The sequence below is a fragment of the Heterocephalus glaber genome, unplaced genomic scaffold, assembly GCF_053883595.1.
Source record: "Heterocephalus glaber isolate CG9 unplaced genomic scaffold, H.glaber_assembly_v1.0 deba00001460, whole genome shotgun sequence".
In the NCBI taxonomy this organism is placed as follows: Eukaryota; Metazoa; Chordata; class Mammalia; order Rodentia; family Bathyergidae; genus Heterocephalus; species Heterocephalus glaber.
The window spans coordinates 13037280-13052314 of NW_028258307.1; the positions used below are offsets into that span (position 1 = coordinate 13037280).

A 15035-nucleotide genomic window follows, 5' to 3' on the forward strand; every position below is an offset into this window, starting at 1 on the left:
AGGCTTTTAAGATGCTCACTCATTTTAACCTTCCAATCCAACTCTCCAAGATTTTATCTTATATATAATGATGTTCATCTCGGAGGCACATATAAAATGTATGGAAATTTATGTATGGAAATAGATGAAATATCTGTTAGTTGAAATATAATACACATAAATAATGCAATAATGTGTAATCACTGATGTACATGTCCTTTATACAATATCTAATGAACTTCAGCGATGCACTTGACACACTAATAAGAAGGAAGAATAGTTTGGAATATATTATTTTCAATACACTTCTTCTTTGTAGCTGGCCTTGTTCTCATTTGTTCATGTAACAGAAAAACCCAAGTTAACAGTGCTCTTACCTGGTGAAAGAACTATTTTATGATCTTACATATGTTTTTCTATATTTTAGCTTTGTTTTAAATAATAGTTAATATTTTAAAGTTAACAATGCATTACATACTCTACTCTGTCTCAAAATTTGGTGAGAAAGATAGGAAGAGTTTACCCCTTTCTAGAAGTACCTGGGACTTACAGATGGTAGGTACATTTCCCAAGAACATAAAACTAGAACATGACAGAATCAGAACTTGTTTTAGATCTATCCCACTCCATAGTCAAGACATTTAATTGCCATGGTATTCTGTAATGTTCATGGAAAATGAAAGATGATATATTAGCACTACAGAAATCATTAATGTGGAATTTATTTAAAAATTACTCTGTTTTCAAAGCAATGGAAAATTTTACCTCTGCTTTCTCCCTGTATATTCCTCTGAAAATGCAAGCTAATTTTCATTTGCATCTGTGAAAAATGAATATTGTGATAATATGATGAGATTGCAGACACTGAATAACCTCTCTATCTAAAGTCTAGACAATAAATAGCAGAAGCCAAATGACAGTATTTGTTATTTTAGATATGTTTTTTTTTTAAAAAGTCCAATACCACCATTCCTAGGTAATTCTTTGACATATCTCTACATTTCTCATAACAACTTCTTGTGTTGCATTATATTTTCAAGAGTGATTGCATAGTAAACAAATCTGGAAGTTAGAGATCTTGTTTCTCTCAAAACATGAAGACAAATATAATGCCTTTCTCCTAGGTAAAGAATAGGTCTGCTTATATTCTCTGATTAAGATTACAAATTTCCTAAGCTCAGGGTTTCGGTCACGACACAGACCTACTGTGTGCCTGGTACTCACCTGGGTGACCGGAACCATCTCCAGGACCCTTGGGGAGGAAGGCTGACTGATAGGACTGAAGTTTACCTGCCTGCTCTAACAGAAGTGATAACTATTTTGTCTCTGACTTAGAGGTGTTGAGTCTTCTTCCAGCTTCTATGGAAGTTGCAGACTCACTAGCAAGGTAAAAGCTCAGGTTTACGCCAGTTCTTGACCTCAGGATTGGAAATCAAATGGTCAATACTAGTGTGTAAAAAGTGATTAGGATTATCAGAAACAAGGTACTTGTGATTATGCTATAGTAGAGCCATGAGAGGAATCAATCTCCTTCCAAATAGTGATTTTTACATTTCAATGGCGTCCCTTTTTTAATAATACAACATTTATTGGTACATTTTAGGTATACATGATGATAATACTCATCATAGGGAATTTGCTCCTGTACATGTACATCCTGCTCCCTTTTTCTCATGCCCTCCTTCCTTTAAACCCCTTCCCCTCCCTATGCACAAAAGCTTTGTTTCCATTTTTTCTTCTATTTTCACTTTTTTCCTCATCCCTTCCTTCCTTTCTCTTTCTCTCCTTCCTTGTTTCCCTTCCCATTTGAACATTTTCTTCCTATTTGCCAATATCTATTACACATTTTAGTCCCTATTTCCACTTTCGGTTTCTCACACCAGAGAAACAATGCGGTATTTAAACATGTGTGTCCAATTTATTTCTCTTAATACTCTGGCTTCTTTTTTCCCTCCCAGTAACTACCTCATATAATTTCTTCATCTTTTCTGCTTTTAGCGATCCTCTAAAAAAAGTATATAATTGAATCTTACTCAATGATTAAAAGTAATAGGATTATTAAAGTCTTAAAAGTCTTTAGTACATTATCAGAGAGAAAAATATATGGGTTCAGAAAATTCTGATTTATAATAACAAGGCACAGTTTTTCACTTTTTAAATCCTGCTTAAGAAAATTCTATTGGAGTGCACAAGAAAGAGGCATCTTTGACGTTTCAGTTACCAGTGACCATTTCTCATGGTTTCAAATTAAAATACATGAAATTGTTCATATTTGAGCGTTTTGCACCTGTAATGTTATTTCATAAGAGTCGACCTCACACACAGAATTTGAGAAAGAAAACTGGGAGTCAGAGATTTCTTACTTAGTTACTTAGTTATGTCATTTTGACTACAATAAATACCCTTGCACAGCATGTGACATTGGCACACATGAAGGTGACAGTGCTACTGGGCAGGGTAACAACTGCGTGTGATTGAGAAGATGAGTATAATTGATCTCCCAGTTTTCCAATTTTTGCACAATAAATTTCTGTTTGACTAGGAATGCTTGAATCTCAGTTGTGTTTAGACCCAGGGCACTTTAACTCTGTAAAAGACTTTTTTCCCAATTGTGCCTTGCCATCAGGAAACATTTAAAGTAATGCTTTACTGTGTTTCCCACATGCTTCTTCCATTAAGCTGAAAGAGCTTTGTTTCAGTCCATAAAGAAATAGTTGGAGTACTTCACCATCCTTTTTTCTTTCATATTTTTCCTTCTTGTTTTATCACTTTATGTGGTTTGCTTTATGCTCTCAAATATGAAAATTCTCTCTAGAGATATTTCATTCAACTTCTTTTCCCAATTCAGGGATCATCTCTTCAGCATTTCAAACAAGCTGTTATTCAGGCTGTGTTTAAAACTGGGTGGTAGGTCACGAAGAAGGCCACTTTGACTTGAAACAGCTCTAATTTACTAGCAATTCTTTTTAGTATCACGGGATATGAAAATTACACGTGCCTTTGAGTGTCATTTAATTTATTCCTCTGTTCAATCTGTTGGATGTTACATAAGTGGAAGGAAGGAATGAAAAAAAAAGCAAGCAAGCAAATCTAAAAAGGTAAATCAGTGAAGGCTGAAAAGAAGGAAATAAACCTGAACAATGTGGTAAGAAATGAAGGACAGAGAAATTGTATCCATGGGACTGGGTAGTCAAGGGTGTCTTCCCTACACTCTTCTTTCTCAGAACATGTACATAGGGATACATAATTAGCATAAACAGGAGAGCAGTCATAAATAAATATAGGTTTAAATTGAACGTTTAGTCAATGGAAACATTTCTCATTTTGGTTTAAAATATATTACTGGATGGATCAAGAAAAAGAATGCAGTCCCAAGAGTAATGGCCCTTTGAGAACGATTGCTTGATTAAATTTACAGTCAATCTATAGAAAAATGCCCACATACATATGCATGCAACACTCTTGTTTCTCATTATTTTACATCTGCCCTATGAAATCTAGAAGACTTGGCTTATACTCAAGAGGCACCTGATTTCTTGCAGACTTTTAAACGTTAGACTGTTGCTTTTCATTCATGTTGTATTTTTCTTTACCAAAGCGATATTGGTGATGCTGCTTATGTTTGCCACCATGGAAAGGTGCAAACATTCACCTTGCAGAAAAAACCTTTAAATGACCTGTACTGTTTCCAAGTGTCTATAAATATATGCTGCAGAAAAAAATGCAACTGTAGTGTACAGAAGTAGTCTTTTATCTTTGGACAGTTACTGTGACACACAATCAGTGCTTATCCCACATCCCCTTAGTTACTGTTATCATCATGCTCTGGCCCTGTGCACTTTGTCTGCCACAATAAGCACCTGCATCTCTTTGTGGAAAGGGTCCCTTCAGGCTTCCCAAGCTAGCTTTGGCCATGTGCAGCTGAGAGCCACCTGAGATTTCAAGTCCCAGGTGTGTATCTCTGAACTGAAGATTGGCAGGTGTGGAGATATAAATATTTCTGCTGTCTGAACAGGGCAACTCAGAAGTGTAATCTACATGGGCTCCAGAGATCTCCTGAGGATTTGAGACAATGTTCCCATGAGAATGTCTTGATTTTTCACTGAGTTCCTTTGCTTCCTGTCCCATTTCTCCATTTTCTTCCCATGCTTTTCTGGGAAGATCTCCAAATGAATCACTTTCACAGGAACATTCATGTGAGGGTCTATCTCTGGGAAATCCAACTTAAAAATGTCAGTAGTGTTATCTATTTCCAACTCGCTTACTTAGAGTAACAGACTATGTAGAAAAACTCACACCCAGGGCTGGCTTTTCATATTGTGATCAAGTAGTCACTCAGTGCTATTTGCTAAGGGGCTGGGGACAATGCATGACACTCAGAGATTAGTTCTTTGTGATTGCCTTAGTACTTTTACCCTTGAGTTCATATTTCGCTAGTGAAGTCTTATGGAACAATGCAGGAAGAACCAGAGGCTTCGAGCCTTAGCTCAAATACAGTGTTGGATTCTGCTGCCTCATCTCCCTAGGACTGGCAAGTTCTCAGCCTCCCATTCCCACACTAAAAGAGCAACATCAGCCACTCTTCTGCCAGGAGAGGCATTAGTGTGAACCCTGTCTGGGTTACATGCAGTTGTAGGGCAGTGAGCCAACCATGTGTACTACCCCAGGGACATCTGTTGTGGGACCATGGCATGAAACTGCAAATGAAAAACAGCATGGCAGGTTAAGAGAAAGACTGAAAGAAAAAAGCAGAAAAGTTTCTCCTGCTTTTTGAACAAAGAGCCCCATATTTTCATATTGCAGAGGAGCCCACAAATCCAGATGATGGCTATGATCATTCTTCTTACTTTCTAATAATCAGAACAAACACTCAAGCACTCAAATGAAAAATGTTACCATATTAAATTACAAGAACTGACTCATCAACTGAGCTAAACTAAGGAGAAATACACACAACTAAATCATTCTGAGGGCTGAGGATATAGGTGAATGGTAGATTGCTCAGCATGTGAGAGGTTCTGGGTTCCATCCTCAATACCACAACAAAGCAAATTAAATAAGTAAATAAATCAATAAATCCTTCTCAGGCAATGCTAAAGACTTTGCTAGTTGCTTAACCCAACTTCCATTTCTTCCTCCCATTTTTAGTAACTGACAAATACAGTAATACCTTGGTTCACAAATGCTTCTGTTCACAAACAATTTGGTTCAAGAACAGAAACATTCAACAAAGTTTTACTTCCATTTACAAACTCTGCATCTAGTGATGAACACTACAGCCATCTTCTCCAGAATCATGGAAAGAATTAAGTTCATGAACTGAGGTACCACTGTATTTTTCTGGACACATTATTTTATATGATTCAGATGAGATTTCCCAGTCTCCTCCTTGTCTGGATGTGGTCATATAACTAAGTTACTTTCAATGACATATAAAGATATATATGCTTATGGGACTTCCACGAGCCTGCCTAAAATCAGCAAAAGGAACTTTTTTTTCATGTGTTATTCATTCATTCATCTTAGAGAAGCATCTTTCAGATATAAAGTAACCATCTTGACTCTCAAAGTACCTGTCTTAGATACTTTATCATCTCTGAGACACAATACCAGACACTTACAAATTAAAGGAGGAGAGGTTTATTTTGGCTCACAGTTTTTAGATGTTTCAGTCCATAAGTGGCTAGCTTCAAGCAGGGTGTCATGGTAGAGGGGCATCACAGAGGAGAATTGCTCACAACACATTGGCAGGAAACAGATCAAGGGCCATCCCCCTAGTGAGGCACCTCCTCTTATCAGACTTCATCTCCCAACAGTACTTTTAGCTGTTTAATCCACCGATGAGTATCACACCCCCATGATCCAGTCACCTCCCAAGAGCTCCACATATGAGTGCACAAGGCTTGGGTGGGGGGGATCTAGACAAACCACAGCAATTACTTTGGAGATTAAAAAGCTTGGGCTAAGGTGCAAAGCAAAAAAAGACAAAAGCCTAGACTCCAAGTGAAGATACCAATCCTCTCCCACATTGCCTCCTTTTACATAAGAGGATAATATCAACTTCTTTGTAATAATTCACTGTGACTTTTTTCTCTTATGTGTAGTCAAAGTTAACCTTACTGGACCAAACATGCAATTGTTTTCCTTTAAAAGAAAGGTCTAATATCTATCTAATCAATCTCTGAGGCATTCTCAGAAAGCCAAAATTCGTTGATGTAGTAAAAAAGATCTTCCTGATTTAAAAATGTGCTTATGAAAAGTTATTTATCCAATCTCTCTGTCTGATGAAATAGACGACTTTCAAGGCAGTAGAAAAGATTTTTTTTTTTCAGGGATGGTTGGCAAAGTCTCCAATGCAAATATTCACAGATATAGAAACCAATGAGTCACAATGATGCCTGTTGAACTTCTTTGTTCCCTAAAATTGCAAATTCAGATATGTTGCCAAAAACTGCAGGTGTTCCATCGATGCAGAGTAACAAGATTTTCTTTCCAATTGAAGTCTGCGTTGGCATAGAAAATTTTCACCATCTGAAGATAGCAATGGCTTTAACAGCTTGAAAAGAGGGCTCATAGAATAGTAATTCTTCATTAATGTTTGGTGCATGCACATAAGAGCTGGTTGTGCTGAAAGAACAACAGCAGATTCATGTAGTATGCTAGGGAAATAACAGCTGCCAATTCCTCCATGGTTTGCTCCAAAATATTAAAAGAAATATCAGTGATTCTGGAATAAATGATGTCCTATTATAAAGGCATTGATTCAATTTGCTTCCTCATACACCAACTTGACATTTTCAGGACATATGACTCCCCAAGTGCTTTGCCATGTGTTTGGATTCTTTCTCTTAGTGATTCTATACAATGCTTCAAGTTCAGCCTTTTTGATTGAAATAAGTCCAAATTTGGTACAGTTCTAGCCTTTTCAAGTTGAGACTTCTCATTTAAAAATTCCTTATGATCGATACATTTTCAGAATGGGTAAATAAAACATGTTTCTTCAGCTTTTTCAAATTATAAGAATTTATTGGAAAAAAATCCTAGCCATATAAGTGGCATTGCAGCTTTTATACACTATCAAATTTAGCAATGAAAACAAAATTAAACATGTAGCATGAAGCTTACAACTGTAAGCTTAATTGTGTTATTTTTATGTTTTCCAAATCAAAACTAAAGTGTTATAAATAAATACAGATGTCCATAATCATGATGATGAGTACATTTTTATTTATTCCTATTAAGGAATCTATTCTGAATATCATACCATGTGAAACTCACAATTTTGCATTACCACATGATTTATAATATTCTGTGGCACTGTACACTTGTTTTAGAGTAACAAAAATTTTCTAATAAAGAAAATATTTTCCATAAAGATGGACAAAAATAAGGAAACAACATTTTTTCAACCAGGTCACATATAGAGCAGGTAAATAACCCATCTATTTAATTGCTAGACCTGTTAGTGTTGCTATAAACATAGATAAGGGGTTGATTCTTTCTATCTTCATTTTCTCAATAAAGTATGAATGCTTTGTCTAATTTAAATTAGATACTTTAGTATACAGTAAAATCCATTTCCAAATCCAAATAATCTTAGCTTTGTTTCTATGTCATGTACTGGCTACTGTATAGTTCTTGTAGAAATAAGTAAAGAAATTTAAATGATGAAATGTAACCTCTTTTTCCAAAATATTTAAATTTTATCAAATTTTTGTACTAGATGGACAAATGTAATGTAAAATTAGATTACAATAATTTTAGTTTATCACTGATACTTTAATATGAATATAGGATTATAGGAAGAGTGATTAGAATAAGGATATATTGAAAGCTATTGAAGAATTTAGTAGATATTGATGTCATTTGAGAACAAATTGTTAAAGGAGATTATAATCACACACTTTTAAATTTTATCGGATATTTTATTTGTTGTTCTGGAATAAGATGTGATAATGTGTGTGTGTGTGTGTGTGTGTGTGTGTGTGTGTAAAACTGGGATTGAACCCAGAGCCTTTCCACTGTGCTACATTCCCAACCCTTTTTATTTTTTTGAGACACAGTCTTGCTAAGTTACTAAATTGGCTATATTGGCTCAATTTTGCAATCCTCCTGCCTCTGTTCCTCAGCTGCCCAAAATGTTGGGATTACAGAGATGTAAAACTATTTTATGACCAATGAGTAATAAGAAATAGTCCAGCCGGGGATTTAGTTTAGTGGTTCCGCCACCTGCCTTGCAAGCGCAAGGACCCGAGTTCGATCCCCGATACCAAAAGAAAAAAAAAAGAAAAGAAAAAGAAATAGTCCATAAAGTAAAAGAACATATAGTAAGACAAAGCTGAAAAAAATCAGGATTTCTCAGGATAAAATAGGAAAAATCACAAGAATTTTCCCATAATCGAATGGTTTTCTCTTATTTAAAAAAAAGTTCAACACTTTCTGTAACTTTCAAGAAGTAGAACCAGAAAAACAAGCAAAAGTTACAAGAAGACACATTTCTACTTGATATAAATATTTCAATGGTTGCAATTAATTAATTATATGAAATGGATCTTTGTAAGCACCTCTGAAGTTCACTTCTCCACATCTCTTCTAAACCATATACTGCATCATCACCCTTTTTACTCATGTATGACATTGTGATTTGATAAATGGATACCTAATCTCTACTCAATCACTAACAACGTTTAAGGAACAAATTATACATTGCTAGAATCTGTTCCTCAATGTGATACCAGGTTGTTAATCAATTCTCTTTAACAAAAGTTGTTGATGACCTATACATTTACCAATGCATCTGTTTCATGTATTTATTTGGTTTGAAAGTTTATGTTAGGACCATTTTAATTTTTATTACTACACGTTTGTAGTACATAATGCCTACATTTTTGTGTGGAGTAGTAAAATAATTTCTTTCAAAGGAATTATTACATGGGTACATTGCTTCTGAATTCCAGCTTTTAGCATACAGTAATGCTGCTGAATTTTGCATATAGATTTTGTATCATGCCATTTTGCTAAATTTGTATACTTGTTCATATTGTTTCTTTAGTGGAGTCTTTGGGAGTGAGTTCCCATTTTTGTAATATGATTTTCATCAACTCTTTAATTCATCATATTTTCTTAAATATAAATAACTAATTCAACTTAAAATTTGTTTCAGGGGCATAGATTTAAACTATTTTTTTTTCTAGCTAGAACTTGAACTCATGTTGACATATTTCTATTGAAGTATTCTAAATGGAAAAATCTGTAAGTAAATTTGGACTTCAGTTTAATTTGTCATCTGTACACACTGTATCATCTATCCCTACAGCTGAGGCCTTTCCCATTTATTTGCTGAACTTTAACAAAATTAAAAAGGATATTTTTTCATTGTATTCATATTTCTCAGACTTTATTTTGAACTCTGATACTGCAGGCATTACTCTTAAAAGTTCACACTATACTTTTCATTTTTCATAAGCAGAGTAACCAGGAAACCTATGTAGTAGCAAGTGTTGCATCATAACATGGAGAATAGTTAGCTTCAAAAGGATTTTGTGTTACACTAGTTAATGGTAAATATGATACGCAAGTGATTTGTAAAGGCCTTTGATGAAATCAATATTAATATATGCTATCAAAGATGAGTAGGGCATTTCTCTGTAGGGATTTGAGTCTGTCCTCATGAATTTAAAAGGGATCATACCTAGAATTTTACTGGCATATATATTTTCATGTATAATGAAATGAGTATCTTCTTAAACAGCAGTTGTTGGGGATATGGAGAAGGATTCATTGTGTAGTCTATGTAAAGTGAACATATTCTATTTCACCTGGGGTGGTCTCAGTTCACACCATCAGGCCACTGTTATATCCAGTTAGTGCTCCTTTCCTGCTCAAAGGGATCCTGGCACAGACAATAAATTACATGTTCAGCCCAATTCAATATCATGTGATTATTCACTGGGAAGAATTTTTTAAGGAGTGCAAAGTGAATTCTGTTGCTATGTATTAATCAGCCATTAAACACCTGAAAGGCAGCCAGAGCCACACAGTTTATTATGCAAGGCTGAATGCTTGAATTCATTCTGTTAAATATTCAAAAATGTTATACATGGATTTAGTTTGATGTTGACCTTTGAGCTATAAAATACACATTATTTGCAAATTTAAAAACCAATAATAAATAAAAAGAATTGCATGTCTCAGAGTGAAACATCTTAGCTCTTTTCTCTGAAGTAATATTAGTTGTAAAAATAATAACTATCAATCAGTATTTTTAAAGTGTTAGGATTATTTTCAAATTTAAAATAAGTAGAGAAAAGAAAGTGTAAATCGTGTCTACTAGTTAAATTTTAGTAAGAACTATATTAGTTTCAAAAGATTAAAAATATAAGTGAAAAATTTGTGTTCTTTGTGACCACTTCAAAGTAAAATTAATAATGTTTAAACTTATAATAGTTTTAAATATTAAGAAAATATTTCCAAAAGTATTGGCAAGAAATAAAATTATATTAATTTTTCATTTACGCAAAGGTTGTATATTATTTTTAATTAATATTCATAAAGAAAACACAGATGATGTCTTTTTATCAAATTGACCCAACTTGTTATAATGAATATTTAAAGCTTTATTCCTGTGTTTGAGATTCTTTGCTGCTTTTTGTTCTTTCTATAAGACAACTCTTTGTGTTGTTACTGACAACACATAGCTTCCTAGTGGCAAACTTTGTTTTTAAAATTTCTCACCTTGCTGTGTGTTTCTGGCTCCCACTGTAACTACACATTGTATGAAGTAGAAATTTACACTGTCTTCTTCCCACTATCACACTCTGGTCTGAAAAGGAAATGTGTTGTTGTAACTTTTATGAATTTTTCAGCATAGTAAGAAAACGGAGCTCATATCAATAGGTAATCAATGCCAACACTATGACCATGCATCTGCAGATAATTCTTATACTAAAGCCAAAAAGAGAAATGATGAAAACAACTGTGTCTAGCACTTTGAGCTAGTCAAAAGAGAGAAAAGTAATTTCTGTGTGCAAAAGTCATCCCTTTTGATGTACCATAGAAGATACACAGAACAACATAGAAACTGCAGGTATAGTGGCATATTTTTTTTCCAACAGATGTAAAAGCATTAGCATTTCCCAACATTTATTTAAGTTTTCCTACCAGCATTATTATTCTCTATGTAATAGCTTCTCTAGAAATAGATAAAGTTAAACATTTTCATAATTTTGTTATTTCTGAAAAGAAATTGGAACCATTATATCCTTTTCAAAATTGGGAGGACTAAATCCTGAAGTTAAGAAAGGAAAAAAAATCTTTCTAAATATCCTACATCTTTTATTTCACAAGAAAATATTAATTGACAAATGCTTATTGGGTGCCTATTAGTAGAGGTTAACACTAAGGAATAAAATGATATTAAAATGTGATGGAATATATATAACTGAACTGCTGAAATATTACATATAGGAAACAATTAGCATATGATGTTAATACTAGTGATATTATGTGTGGTAAATATTTAGAGTAGAGAACTGGTTTTGACATGAAAACTATAGTGGGTGAGTTTGAGGAGTGGTAGAGCTCACATAGACAAAAAAGAGGAAAGAGATCATGTAAATAAAGTAAGGAAAAAGTTTTTCAGAAATGTAGTTGACTTGTCCATTCTCAGTAATATTTATGAGTTGAGTTGATGTATAGGGAGATGATTTTTGGAGAACACATTAAAGGCAGACTATATAGGCCTTTGAAAAGTCAGCTAACCATTTTCAGATCATCATGTAGGAAACAAAGCACTATTGAATTTTTATAAAGGTAATAAATTGAATATACTATTTTAGAAAAGTAAGTTTAAGTCAATAAATGACAATAGCTAGTAATTGCCGAGATCTTATTCTAGATTAATTATTTTGCTTAGAATCTCCACAAATATTTCCCTTTAAAACTAATGTGTTGAAATAAAATTACAGTGCAAATGAAGCCTTTAGCTCATATATGTTTCTTTCAGCATTGATCCTGCGTATACTATTGAGAATGGGCTAGACTATATGGCAATGGAACTATGATCAACAACAATCCAGGAAGCCAAACTCTAACTTCTGCAACAACCATCCCAGAAAACCAAACTTTTCCAGAAGGCCCAGGAATTGTTAACAACTGCCAAGTTTTCTACTTTTCTACTCCTGCTTCCAATCAAGGGCAATCAGAGAAAGTTAAATATGATCCCCCAAATCAATCAAATAAGATGTTTCACTTCTTCCACCTCCATTAATTTTTACATACCAATAACCTCCAATCATGGCATTCTCCTTTCTTCACTATAAAGTTTTCCCACTCTCCTGCCTACCTTTGAGTCTCTGTCAAAAGGATGTGAAGTGGCTGATTCCTTTCTAGACAAGCTATGTATAAGTTTCTTCTTATTTGTTCTTGTTCAAATGGACTTTGACCATTTCCAGAATATGCAGCATGTAAACATTTTTGGAAGCAAAAAAGAAAGAGAGAGAGAGAGAAAAAGAGACAGAGAGAGAGAGAGATATCATGTCCTTGAAAGTGCACATAAATTTAATTGATCATTCTAATGCCAATCATTTATCCTAAAGAAATTAACACAAAGGACACAAAAATCAACATATTTTTCTGCATACTTTATAATTTTGCAAATTATATTCACTCTGTTGAAAAAATAGGTATTCAGTTAAATACAATGTGGCAAATACAGAATAAAGTGCCATGCAGTCATTTAAAAATGTGTAGTAAAGGAAAAAAAAGTAGTCATCAAAAATTGCATTATGTTTTGAAAACAAATGAAAACATGATTTATAGGATTATTCTGTTAAATCTATCTGCAGTATATTTTTTAAGTGGTTTTGGTTAGGTTAATTCAGGTTTTATTTATTTTGTAAATCTATATATTCTATTGTTTCAATAAAAAAAGAATAAATATTTTATGTAATTACAAGAACAAAACAAATACTATCCTAGATTACATTAATGTTTGCTTCAATCAACTCACTCATTTGTACTGGTGACATCATGTGTGCACTATATTCAACAATATCTGTTTCAAAATGTTAAACTATATCATCACAGGACTTTCTTTAAAAATATAAGTCAATGAAAGCCTCTGTTTTTCTTTGGCTAGCATATTTTAAATATGTATGCAAAAGAATGTAATAAAAAGTTTAGGTAAACATAAATAACAAACTTCTTAATTTCACCAAGGAACTGACACAATGGTAAGAAATTACCATTGGTAAAGAAGATTTTACCATGAATTAAATTTTTTAAAAAAATTTTCCATTCTCTGCATTCTACAGTCCAAACCGTATTCACTCCCTCTGCCATATAGTGACCTCTCATTCCAGTTCTGGGTTCACCACATGGCTTGCTTTGGGCCAATGAGATGTTAACAAGAAGGCTTGCTTTGGACCAAAGAGATGTTAACAAGAAGGTTGCATGATTGGATTAGCTCATTCATATCCTCTGTGATCAGAATGAGAGGGCCATATTCAGACATGTCCTATATCTATAGTCCCAAGATGTGAGCCATGAGGAGCAGAGCCAAATCAGCAGTTATTGATTATCAACCTATTGATTAATAAGAACACTAAACTTCATTTAATGGCATCTGCCAAATTGAATGACTATGCTTTTGCTTTGATATATTTACAGGGTATGAGGAAAAAATTAAATGCCAAAAATTAAATGTCCCAAAGTGCGGCGGGACCTTAAGAGGCCACGACCCTTAGATATAAGGCCCCCAAGACATACACATACTCAGATCAAAATAAAATCATTCTGGACTCTTGTGTACACAGGGGTCTACAACGGTAAGTTACTTAAATAATAAGCAGCATAAATACAATCCTATTCTGGTCTTTATCCAGATTTGTACCTAAAGTCACATCAAATTGATGACTGAGTTTCTAGCCATGTATTTAAAATGTTTCTTGTAAGTATTGATCTAGGTGTTTGACAGAGGAAAATCAAATTCCTCTCCAAATAAAAAAAATGGAGACAACTTCTCTTCTAGGACTCAGAATTCAAACAATTTTATAATAATGATAATCATCTCATTAGAAAAAAGAACAAAGAAAAGTTAAAAATATTATGTCTAAGAGAGAAGTCCACCCGGACAACAGCAGAGTGGGCATGCAGGCCCCAGCCAGAGACCCACCCAGACACCATTGTTTAGGGCAAGCAGGCCCCAGCCAGAGGCCCCCTGGGACAGCAGCACAATGCAGGTATTCAGAAGGCCATCATTCTGAGCCCAGGAATTGGTGCAGTGGTGAGCAGTAGAGAGAAGGTCTCTCCTAGGCTTATTAAGAACTGAAGCTCACTGGGACACCAAATTCTCACCTCGATAAAGGTGCAACAGACTGCAGTGGTTGGTAAGTTGTTGGGGTCAACACCTCCTCCTAGAACCAGACTTGTTGTTGGGGAAAGGGCTGCTCAAACCTGCAGTAGAAATGTTCAAAGTTCAAACCCGAAAGAGGTTAGGAAGCTCAATTCCAGCCTCACAGCCAGAAACCAGCCTGAACTTCATTGGACTCACTGAAGTTTGGCTGACTCGCTGAGATTAATTGACACAGATTGATTGATACACTACCCATGTCCACTGGGGACAACAGAGACTTGCCTTGAATGGGACATTTCTTTCTTTTCTCCTTCTTCATTCCTCACTTTTCTTGTTCTTGTTTTTCTCCTCTTATTTTTTCTTGATTTTTAATTTTATAGGAGCGAGAATACAGTTTCATGTTTTTCTGTTGCTGTCAGTTTGTTCTGTTCTTGTTTTCGTTCCTTCCATCTCTCTTTTCCTTCTGTCTTCACCAGTTTCCCAAAGTTCACAGGATCTTCTTGTATCCTCTAACCTTACTTCTAACCTTTCCCTCTCCTATTTCTCTACCCTTCCAAGTCCTTATGAATCTCCCCAGAGGGCAAATTCGATATATTGAATGGCTTATTTACTGCAAATATATTTCTAATTGGTTCTAGATTTTAATATATAACCACAAGTCTGGTTCATCCAGTCAAAGGTGGTAGATTAATAGTTACCACAG

General features: G+C 34.4%; 1 protein-coding gene across 21 annotated transcripts in view; it reads right to left on the reverse strand.

The window, feature by feature from the left end:
* Positions 1 to 15035, reverse strand: part of Marchf1 (membrane associated ring-CH-type finger 1) — a 1027787-nt gene that overhangs the window by 466275 nt on the left and 546477 nt on the right. Inside the window, exon 2 of one of the 21 annotated variants that reach the window (XM_087216915.1) lies at positions 14335 to 14433. The exons of 19 other annotated variants lie outside the window; for them this stretch is intronic. The gene's annotated coding sequence lies outside the window, so the exon portion shown is untranslated. Of the gene's footprint in view, positions 1 to 10713; positions 10733 to 14334; positions 14434 to 15035 lie in introns of those variants that run through there. One more of the 21 variants, XM_087216914.1, reaches the window with a different exon arrangement.